The following is a 10,688-nucleotide window of genomic DNA, read 5'->3' on the forward strand; positions in this document are numbered from 1 at the left end:
CCAGAATTTTTCTACCTAACATGTATTATTAGTATTATTAAAAATTATCACAATGCAATTCACTTCTTATATTCACATTATGCTGCCATCACCCTAGCATGTAGACTGCATAAAGCAAAGGCATAACATACGATTACAACTTTGAAAGAGCTCACAATTTAATAAAAGACAAGAAATAGAAACAAGACAGAAGAAAATTATTGTCAATAAAGATGAAAGGAAGAAGATATGGGGACTGAATAGAAGAAACAGTTATTTGGCTTGCAAAAGGGAAGAGGAAAACTCTCTGGAGGTCACAGCTGTTTCTGCTAGGCTGCTCTACAATGTGCTCTGTGGCCCAGGATTCTCTTGAGTGGCTGGTTGGTGAAGTCCTCAGCCATGTCCTTGAAATGAATAAGAGCCACTAAAGACAGAGAATACGTTCCTGCTTAAAAAACAAGTGGGTTTATCTATGTTAGGTAACAGGCAGATACCTAGAAAATAAACAAATACATAGGGAGATAATTTTTAGGACATTTAACAGATGGAGGATGAATTAACTAGTGGTCACCCTATCAAAAAACAAGAAAAATGCCATTTGACCCTATGTATAACCTAAGTAAATACAATAAACAAACAAAAATGCCCACAAAAACAAAACAACAATAACAAATTTCAAGATGAAATTCAAAAGTTGTCATGCCAGCCAGATGGAACAGGACAGAGGAAGATACATTGGAAGATAAACAGAGATCTCAGTTGATTGCTCTTTTCTCACGAAATTCTGGAGTGGTTCTGCTATACCTATGTTTTTAATATTTACCAACCACCTTCACCTTGGGAATTCTGTTGCAAGTGGTCTGTGGATTCTACTTTTAGAAGAAATGCTATACCATGACCGACAGCCAATCATGATTCTTTAAATGATGATTCTGTTGAAATTCTGGTTCCCAAAGTAATTATATGTCCATAGGAGGAAAAAAAAATTCTCTTGCCTTTGTCTTAAGAAAGTCTAGTGAACTGATTCAGCCAATGCATTATGACTCTTTGTGGTGGTTTGAATTTCATCTCCCTAAAATGTAAGTTGAAATTCTAACTGGCATAGCTCAGAGAGTAGCATTATTTGAAAACAGGATCTGTGCAGATGTCATCAATTTAACCTGATGTCTTTAGAGTGGGCTCTAATCCAACATGACTAATGACCTTATAAAGGGAGAGCTGGACACAGAGATAAGCACAGAGGATGAGAACGTGGAGATGCAGGAGAAAGAAAAATGGAGGGGAAAGCTGAAGTGATACATTCTCCTGCCAACCAAAGCCATCCATTGCCAGCCACCAGCAGAACCTAGAGGACAGGCTCCAGAGAGTTTCCCCCCCCAAAGCCTCTCAATAATTCAGCCCTGCCTACATACTGATTTCAGAATTCTACCTCCAGAACGATGAGAGAACAAATTAATTCTGTGTGACTCCATCCAGTTGATGACATTTTATTAAGTCTACCCTTGGAATCTGATGTACTCCACAAGTAGGCTCAAAATAATTCATTTAAAGAACTCTCCAAATTGGAGTTACCAGGAACATCCAGAGGAACTCTGCCATCGTGGCACTGGTGCCCTTGGAAACGTCATATAAGCCCTGTCTCCGGTTGCTTGACTAAATGTCACTTGAATTATCACACTGCTTCTCCTTGGGTCTGTCAATTAGTCTTTCAAATATAGGCCCAACACCCCTTCATTTTCATGCACGACCATAATTTTGTCAGAATATGAAGGATGTGGCTTCTTGAAAGAAGCCTGGGGGCTGCCCAGTTTCCTTTCTGTATAGGTTTTCCATGGTGTGTTTTCTTGATTTGTTGTACTTACGATGTCAACATCTGGCTCTTTGACTAATGGAGGCACCTGACTTTGGATGGAGCAGGAGAATTAATGCTTGGGCGTACATCTCAATTTGCCAGTGTGATTTGTACCCCCATCCACCCCTGACCACGGGAAATTCGCTTGCCCCTAAATAAAAGATTAAATCAATAGCTATTTCAGGCACCACTGTTTTAGTTAACAAGCTATTTCATCAAATTAGGGTGGTAGATGATGGAGATATTTTCAGTTCTCATCAATAATGAATAACCTCTTTTTTTTTAAAAAAACAGAAGCCAGAGATCAACCAGCCAGGCTGTTTTGTCTGCAGCTATCCTGAGTTTGCAAATAACCTTCACTTGCCTTCTTGATCCATGATCTAAGTCAATTAAAAATCCTTTGCACTTGGCCTATTTGAGGAAGACCACTCTCCGTGGTAGATCCTGGACTTCGGGAAGCATTAGAGGAGTCCCTACCTCATGCCACATTATGGGAGAAATCAAAGCAAAGAATGGATTATACAGAGCTAGCTGAAAAGTTGGTGCTAACTGGTATCCTGGAAGAACAAAAATATTAGCCACTTTAGAATAGCATGTTCATCACTAATAAAAACAGTGATGGTATGACAAGAGCTGCTATTTGGGAAGCCTTCCTGTACCAGCTCCTGGGATGGGTGTATGTGTAAATTAAGGCTCATTACAACTCTGTGAAATAGAAATAATAACCATCTCCATATCTCTTGGATTTTGAAGTTGAAAAAGCATTCAGAATTTCTCTAAAGCTAAAGGGCTGTTTTAATGCTGGTTCCAGAATATAAACCCAGATTGGTCTAGTTCAAAAACCCATAGTCTCACCACTATGATCTGGACCACAAGTGCTTAGTTTAAAACCACATGTTAATGGGTGTAGGGGGACCTGTGTCCAAGGACTGAGATCCTTGCTGCAAGGCACAGGCCTTCATCATATGCACAAGCAAAATCAGCACCTAAATTTTAGTAATACTTAGGGTCTAGAACTTCCTTGAAAGCCTCCTTTTAAATCAAATTGTAATATGTAAAAGGGCAATGGAGCAGGAAGGTAGGGAAGGGGAACAATGATGCCCTGGACCAGCAACAGATAAGGCAAAGAGCATATAGGAAAAGTTCAGATATCGTGGTATTTAATAAGGTGTCAAAACAAAACAGGAGGTTTATTTGTTTTGTTTCTTAGAGGGAAAAAATAGTTTCTCGAGAAAAAGTCAAAATGCACCTTATTATACTAAATCAGAAATATATTTCACTTGTTGAGAGGAGCAGAGGTGAGGCAAAGAAAATATTGAGTGCTCCTATGTTTAGACTGTCCGTTCACTATGAAGAGCTGAGTCTGCCTTTAATAGAGACAATAAAATAGATCAGGGTTTACATGTGAAAATACCAGGTTCTCTCACTACCCAGTGTTCCCTGGGGCATAGCAGAGTGGGGTGGGTAAAACACAGAGGTGTCTGTGCAGAGGGATTCTTCTTTTATTTATCAAAGCACTTCCTAAATGATGCAAATGATGAGAAAAACAGAAAACAGGGGCTCTGCAATTACATTCTTTTGCTTTTAACAGTGGCAATGCTTCAGGATAAATTTAGTACAAAGATAATAGTTCTCCTTGCCACTCAATCAGAAAAATGATCAATTTAAAAAAAAAAATCTTTGGAAGGTCAATGTTGAAAAGATAAGAGGAAACAATATAACTCATGTTTCAATTTTAGGCTGGTGTTATACAAAACTCATGTTGTTCTTGCACATAGAAGTTTTCAAAAAATGAAAGCTGATGTTTACAACAACCGGGGAAATGGACATATTAAGTGCACAAGTACACACCCTCCACAGTCAGATGCAAGTTTGCAGTCCATTCTGGCCACATTTTACCTGGGCTCCTTGTGTATGTAACTTAACTCTTGAAACTTAACTTCATTGTCTGTAAAATAGGAATGATATTACTTAACACATACAACTTTTGAGAAGATGACCTTAGATGTTGCAAATAATCTTTAGGCTGGATGACTTATACCCAATTAATTCTTTCAAAAATACAACTTACATACATATAAGGAAATTGTAACTAGCATAGATTTTCCTTAGAAATCATTTAAAAATGCACAAGCTAGATGAGATAGGAAAAAGAAAAATATGTTTGGATTCTTAACTAATGGGAAAAAAACACAATATAATCCAGAACATTGTCAGTAGTACCAATTATATCTCCATAGGCATAATGGAAAATAGTTTGCACTCACTCTTACAGCTCATGTTTGATGTGATGCCTGACAATATATCACCCTAACTACTGAATCAGAAGCAGATTGACATAAAAATATAATCCATCCTTGTCTTCCAAATGATTGGCTAACAAATGAGGAACAGTTGATATATCTGTGTTACAGAGTGCATAATTCAAAATGGCATTAAAAAGCCTTGCCTGATTTCATGTACGTGGAGAGTAAAGTTTGCTGATAAATTTATGTGTTTCAGCCCGTTAAATGCTATTCTGCTGAAATGTTTTCACTCACTTCCCTTAGAACACTGTTAATCCTCAGGCTTGTCAGATGCTTTTTCCTCAAGTCCTTTTGGACTTTAAATCTGTCAGGGAGAAACATTAAATTTGACTCAGTGTTCAAACTGTGGGAATCTGGGGCTCCAAGTCACAGTGGCACTGAGGCAACATCGTGCTGCTCGTGTGACTTTTTACACTAGTGGCCGTCATAGCCATGTGGTCCTCACCATCCCAATTAAAGACATTTAAATTTCATGTTCTTATTTAGGGGGTTCATCTTCTGAAACAGCTGAATGGCCCAAATCTCAAGGGTCATTGAAAATAGCCTGGGCATGTCATGCTACTTCTCACCTCACATTTTTGTGGGAGTGGAAATGATAGAACTTAGAATCATGTGATTGCACATCACTAGGGCAAGAGGACAATCATTCTGACAACTACAAAGAGTGCCTTGAGAAATTGCTAGAAATTGGTTTAAAAGCTATCATCCAAGAAACAAGGCAGAAACATGTTTACTCCTAGAGTTGGCAGCTTCTGAAGACCCTGAAAGTGGGCAAGCTCAGGGCAGCTCCTCTGACACCCTCTGCTGTGTGGTCAAGGTCATGTGGCTCCTTGAATGTTAATGCTTTAGAAAAGGACTGAGTCAAGGTTGTGTTGTCCATCTAACTGATCCTCCAAACAGTATTTACACATCAAACTCTGATCAAGGCAATAAGAATTACACTTATTTATTGATTGATTGAACTATATTTGTCTGAACGTTCCTAGCATGGCACTTGGTACAAAAACATTTATTTTATAAAAGTGTTCCCTTCTATCCTCAAGTAGAATATCTCATTTTTTCCCACTTCCTAAGATATCCCTACTGAATGCAATGGAGAAGTGGGTGCTAATTACATGCAAGCAAAGATGGTCACAAAGACTCCTTGACTGACTTGAGACTTCCTTCCTCAGGAAGAGTCAGAGTTCAGAATATATGTTTACTCTCCCTCTTTAATAACCAAGTAAACACTCATGATAGCTAGGAAGGTAATACAATTGTACAGGGGATGCTGGGGGAAATCCCACGTTACATTCTTTCAACCTCATCTGACTACATTGTTGTTGGCCTTTTAAAAATGTGTCCTATGGGACAAACTAATGAACCTCTCTGAACTTCAACAGGCTTATGGTTTTGTTTATTTTTGGTTGTAAATTTTTAAAAAGTGAAATGGAATCAACCTTCTTGATTGGGTTAAGATGATGATTAAATGCTGGCAATAATGAACATATTGAAAATGAGAGCCATTAATAATTTGACTTAAAATATTGTGATGATTAATTTGACATGTTAACTTACATGGACCATGGGGTGCCCAGTTATGTGGTTAAGTGTTAATTCTAGGTGTGTCTCAGGGTTTTTCTGATGAATATTTGAACCTGCCTACTAAATAAAGCAGATTTTCCTCCCCAATGTGGGTAAACCTCAAACAATCCCTTGAAGGTCTGAATAGAATAAACACCCAACAAGAAAGAACTCTGCCTGATTATCTTCAGGTAGGCACATTGGCCTTCTCCCGGTTTTGGACTCAGACTCAGGCTGTGAATTATACCATCATCTCTCTTTAGCCTCTGTGATCATCTGAGTCAATTTAAACTGAATGCCTATTGGATCTTTATCTCTGGAAAATGCTGACTAATGCAAAAATTATGGCTTAAAATGCACTTCTTTAAGGTAAACATTTTTCCTGTCTCCATACAGACTTGCTTTTAAATCCAAACACCTCTGAAGCTATATGTTATCAACTGATCATTATAAATAGCTTAATGGATTACTTCCCTAAATTAGAGATATCTGGGGTGGCCACTGATAAGACAGCAAAATAAAGGATAATGAACCTTTAGGATATCCTGTGACAAACTATGCAAAATTTGGCAAAACTTCTCAAGTCTCAAAGTTTATCCATTCCTTCAAGAGAAACAGAATTAATGTAATGATTACTATTCATTGTCATAAATTTTTGCTAAAATAAAAATATCTGAGGTCTATAATATGCTAGTAGAAAAAGAAATCATTATAAATAAACAAAAATTTAGTCACAGAATCAGAGACTCTAGTTATCATTCTTTTAAAGAAAAATTGAGCAAAATAAAGAAAAGCAAATATAAAAAAACCTAGCCAATTCTCTGGTGTTTGAATTTATCAAGAACTTCTACATTTGTTCAGGCTTCTCAAATAGTCCATTAAAAAAGCAGATAAACAAATAAAACACAACCAACTGAAAGTGAACAAAAAAATCCTACTAGTTTTAACTTTTTTTACATACTTAAATTTCATGGAGATTTTAGTTAAATGGTGAACATTAGAAGAACATGCTTAGGGTTACTTGCCTGGTTTTAGTAATACCACATAGAAAACTGCCTCCATGTATGATAGTAGACAAAGAATTTTCACTCTTTCAGCCTTAGTTTTTCAAATGTGAATTGTAAAAAGAATAGTAGTAACCTTGTAAAATTATATGATACATAAATGAGAACACATATAAATTTATTTAGCCAAATGTTGATGTAGGGTAAGTACTCAATAAAAAATCAATATTGTCATGTAATCCATCAAATAGGAAATAGATATGACAGACAAAACCTCAAAACCAGAATCCAAACTGATCTGGACCCTTTTCCACTATTATTATTCTAGATAAACTATCCTGTAACGAAGAATTGGTCAAAAGAGATCAGATCCTTAAGGAAAAAGATTAAGTAGTCTCAGAAGCATTCAATATTATGGCCAGAAACAAATGTTTCTTAGGAAACTGCCCAGGTAGGGGCTCTCTCACTCACTGACCCAAAAAGTACCCAAGGAAATAGTAATAGTAGACACTGATTCTAGGGTTTCTGAATCCAAGGAGCCTGTTGAGGCCCTTAGCCCTTATCTCCTCAGCTTGAGAGGTGAGTGCTTCATGAACACTCGAGTACAAAACCCACACAGTGCAGGCAGCTCATACTTTTATGAACACTGATTTTCCCTATACTAGTCAAACCATATATGGTTCTACTCCTTTTGAGGAAGCAAGTAGTCAAGGTCTGCTTGGAATGTACCAGAAAAAAAGGAAATGGGTGGGAAAGAAGCTCTGCTAGTGTCAGGTGTTTCAGTAAGCCAGTCCTACCATGTTTGTTCACACAAAGGTTAAATGTCTACCTCAGCATCCCATGACAGAGTAGAAGTTTCAGGCTTCCATGGTGACAAGTAATGTGGGCTTTGGATTGCTCTGCTGTGATGTGCTGTGTAACCTCAGCAAGTTAGCCTCGTTGAACCTATTTCTCACCAGCCAAAAGGTAGAAAGGACCCTATTTGCATGTGATGTGCATCCCATAAGGCCAGTTACCAGGGGTAAGTTCTCAATAAATGTATCTACATTATTACTACATTTCCTATTCTCACAGAGCTTGTTTCTGATGGAGAGACAAGGTTAACCTACAGGAGATAAAGAGCCGACAACAGAAGACAAGAAATAAAGTCTAATGTTATTTATTAATTCCTTCAGTAAATATCTACTGAGCACCTGCTATAGATCAAGAAGTGCACTAAGAACTGGGGGCAGTGTAGTGAATTGATTATGGAGCTCACATTTAGGTAATGTTGACTCAAATGTTCCTAGTCCCAGTCACAAATAAGCCTTGGGATTCCCCATACCAACACTCACACACACACTCACACCATACACAAATATACATGCACACACCTGTCTATATCTATCTATCAAAATAAAGGGAAGTGGTGGAAAACATTTTTTTTTTCTCTAAAACCTTTATCAACAGAAGAAAGAAAATGTTCTCTGGGTTATTACAAGTTGTTGTTCTTCCATTTTTAGCTGATGTAGTGTAAGACACTTATGGATCTCCCAGTGAATGCCCAGATGTAAAACCTCAGGGCCACACTCTTGTGTTCGCAAGCGTTAGTTTGTTTCCACAGGTATGCTCCTGCACACCAGTGACCAGTGTGGTTCTGCCTTTATGACAAACACCAGACCTGTGCCTTGGTCTCTGACTCCATCTTCTCTGAACCAGATGCCTGATATATACAGTATGGCTTCAAGGGTCTTAAGGGGAAGAGGAAACAGATCATTCTTCTCTCTAGGTTTTTTTTCTCTCTCTTTCTTTTCCTATTTATACTAGTATCTACCTTCTCTGACTTTTTAGCCTTGTTAAAGAATTGGATAAAAGTTACCATCAAATTTGGAATTTCTTCCAGCTCTAACCCTTAGTGATAGTGAGCAAATTCTTTTAATAATAGATTATTCTATTAATACCTAAACAAGCCAAAAAAAACCCATAATGATAAAGTACATATTTTTGAGGGCACAACAAAATATTTTTTGGAGAGTAATATTTGTTATTATAAGGCAAATTTCATTTACTGTCTTAAGAATTGTATTTTACAGTTAAGAGGTCCTTGGAAAGAGAATAAGGGACTATCTGTCATTCACTGTGACTGGAAGAAATGTACCACTCAGTTCTCCAAAGTCCTGAGAGAAGTGCACCAATGTCAGCTTTGAGTTTGACCCTCCTCATTCTATTATTTCCATTATCATTATCATCTTTGTTTTCAACAGATGAAACCTCTTTGTTGCAGCATATGATCCTTCTTGAATTCTATAAATGGGGACTAGATCAGTCCTAATATAGTGGACACTTGTTCTGGAGAAGGAAACAAGACCCTGCAGCCCAAGCTCAATTTGACTCTGGATAAGTCTCATCTCTACAAAAGGGTGCAGAAACTCCAGCCAGGACCTGTCCTCTGAAAGCCAAGGTCTAGGCTGCTGGGGACATTAGGATGAGCTCTGCATTGATGGCTATGGCTTGCCACATGGCACCAGTCTGATTTAAAATCATGTGCAATAGGCTACTGCTTTGAGAACACTGCATTATCTAAAGAGAAACTGCATTTTGGTACTAGATCTAATGAGAACAACCTTAACTCCAAAGAGATTCTATAAGTAGATAAGATGATTCATTCACTAATTTTCTTATAACTCTTAAGCTAGTTCCTTCAAAAAGCTATTATGTATTTTTAAGGAAGACTCCCCCACCCAATTACATATGCATCATTCACATTTACAGACAGTGAAACTGAGTTTCAGATCATTTAAGTTTTGTTCAAGGTAAAAGAGCTTGTAAGTAGCAGAGGAATAATTCAAAGGCAGGTCCATTTGACTTCCATCCTGGTGTTCTTTCCACATACTTTTCAAAGACTTGCATGTGGTCCCTAGCTTTGACTAAATGGCTACAGATATGCTTTTTTTGTTAGGACTCTCTTTACCTCTGGAATCTGTGCCCTATTAATCAATATAGGGCTTAGACCAGAGTATCTCTAAGACTTCTTTGAGCAGGAGGGTCTGGTCTTCCCTAGCTGGCCCAAAGGTCTGCACTGTGCCTCCTCAGAAATCAACTTATTCAAGCTCAGAACTGTTATCCTAAAAATATTCTTTTATCATCAGAAGAACATTATCCTCAGTAAAAAAAACCAAGGAAACTTACACAAACTGGCCCTAAACTGGACTAGCTCTTTTGGCTGGAGATCTCATGAAACAGGATATACTGATGACATAGAGATTTTCTGAGAACCTTCAGTTCCAATGTTTTAGACACCCTCTGGCCTGGGAGTAAAATAATGCTTTAGGAGAAATTTCAAGTTCTGCAATGATTTGAGACAATTTAAGGTACTGTTCTGTAGCAGAAACAAAAGCTTCTGGTCTCAAGAGTCCTACATCCTATAGATAAGTCACTTAATATAGTTTGTTTCCAGTTTCCACATATCATGGCCTAGTCTCCCAATTTTAATCTGCAAAGGTCACATGAAAAACATGGAATATAAATATAGTTTGTAAAGAATAAATTATCTTAATATAATAGCTTTGATGTAAAATTACAGAACATATGACTGTAGTGAAAATAGGTATATGAACACTTAGTCGTTTGTTTGGATAATTTATGCTTATTCACAGTATTGGTTTCTCTGTAGCTATATGTATATGTATCTATATCAAGGACTTCATTATCTATACCTATATGTCTGTCTGGGAAAAGAGAGACAAACCGTTTTAGAGAGCTGTCTACTTATTTATTTTATATATATGTTTGTATGTATAGATACAAACATATAATGTATGGGTATGCCATAAGCCATATATGTATGAGAAATAAATATGTACTGTATGAAATTTATAAAAATATAAGTATATGGATGTGTGAGTATATACCTATATATGTGTGTGTGTATATATATGTGTGTGTGTGTCTTTATGTGTATATATGTGTGTGTGTGTTTTTCTCAGTTTGACCCTGAAACACAAA

This window comes from Urocitellus parryii, chromosome 5, assembly GCF_045843805.1.
Source record: "Urocitellus parryii isolate mUroPar1 chromosome 5, mUroPar1.hap1, whole genome shotgun sequence".
NCBI classification, from domain to species: domain Eukaryota; kingdom Metazoa; phylum Chordata; class Mammalia; order Rodentia; family Sciuridae; genus Urocitellus; species Urocitellus parryii.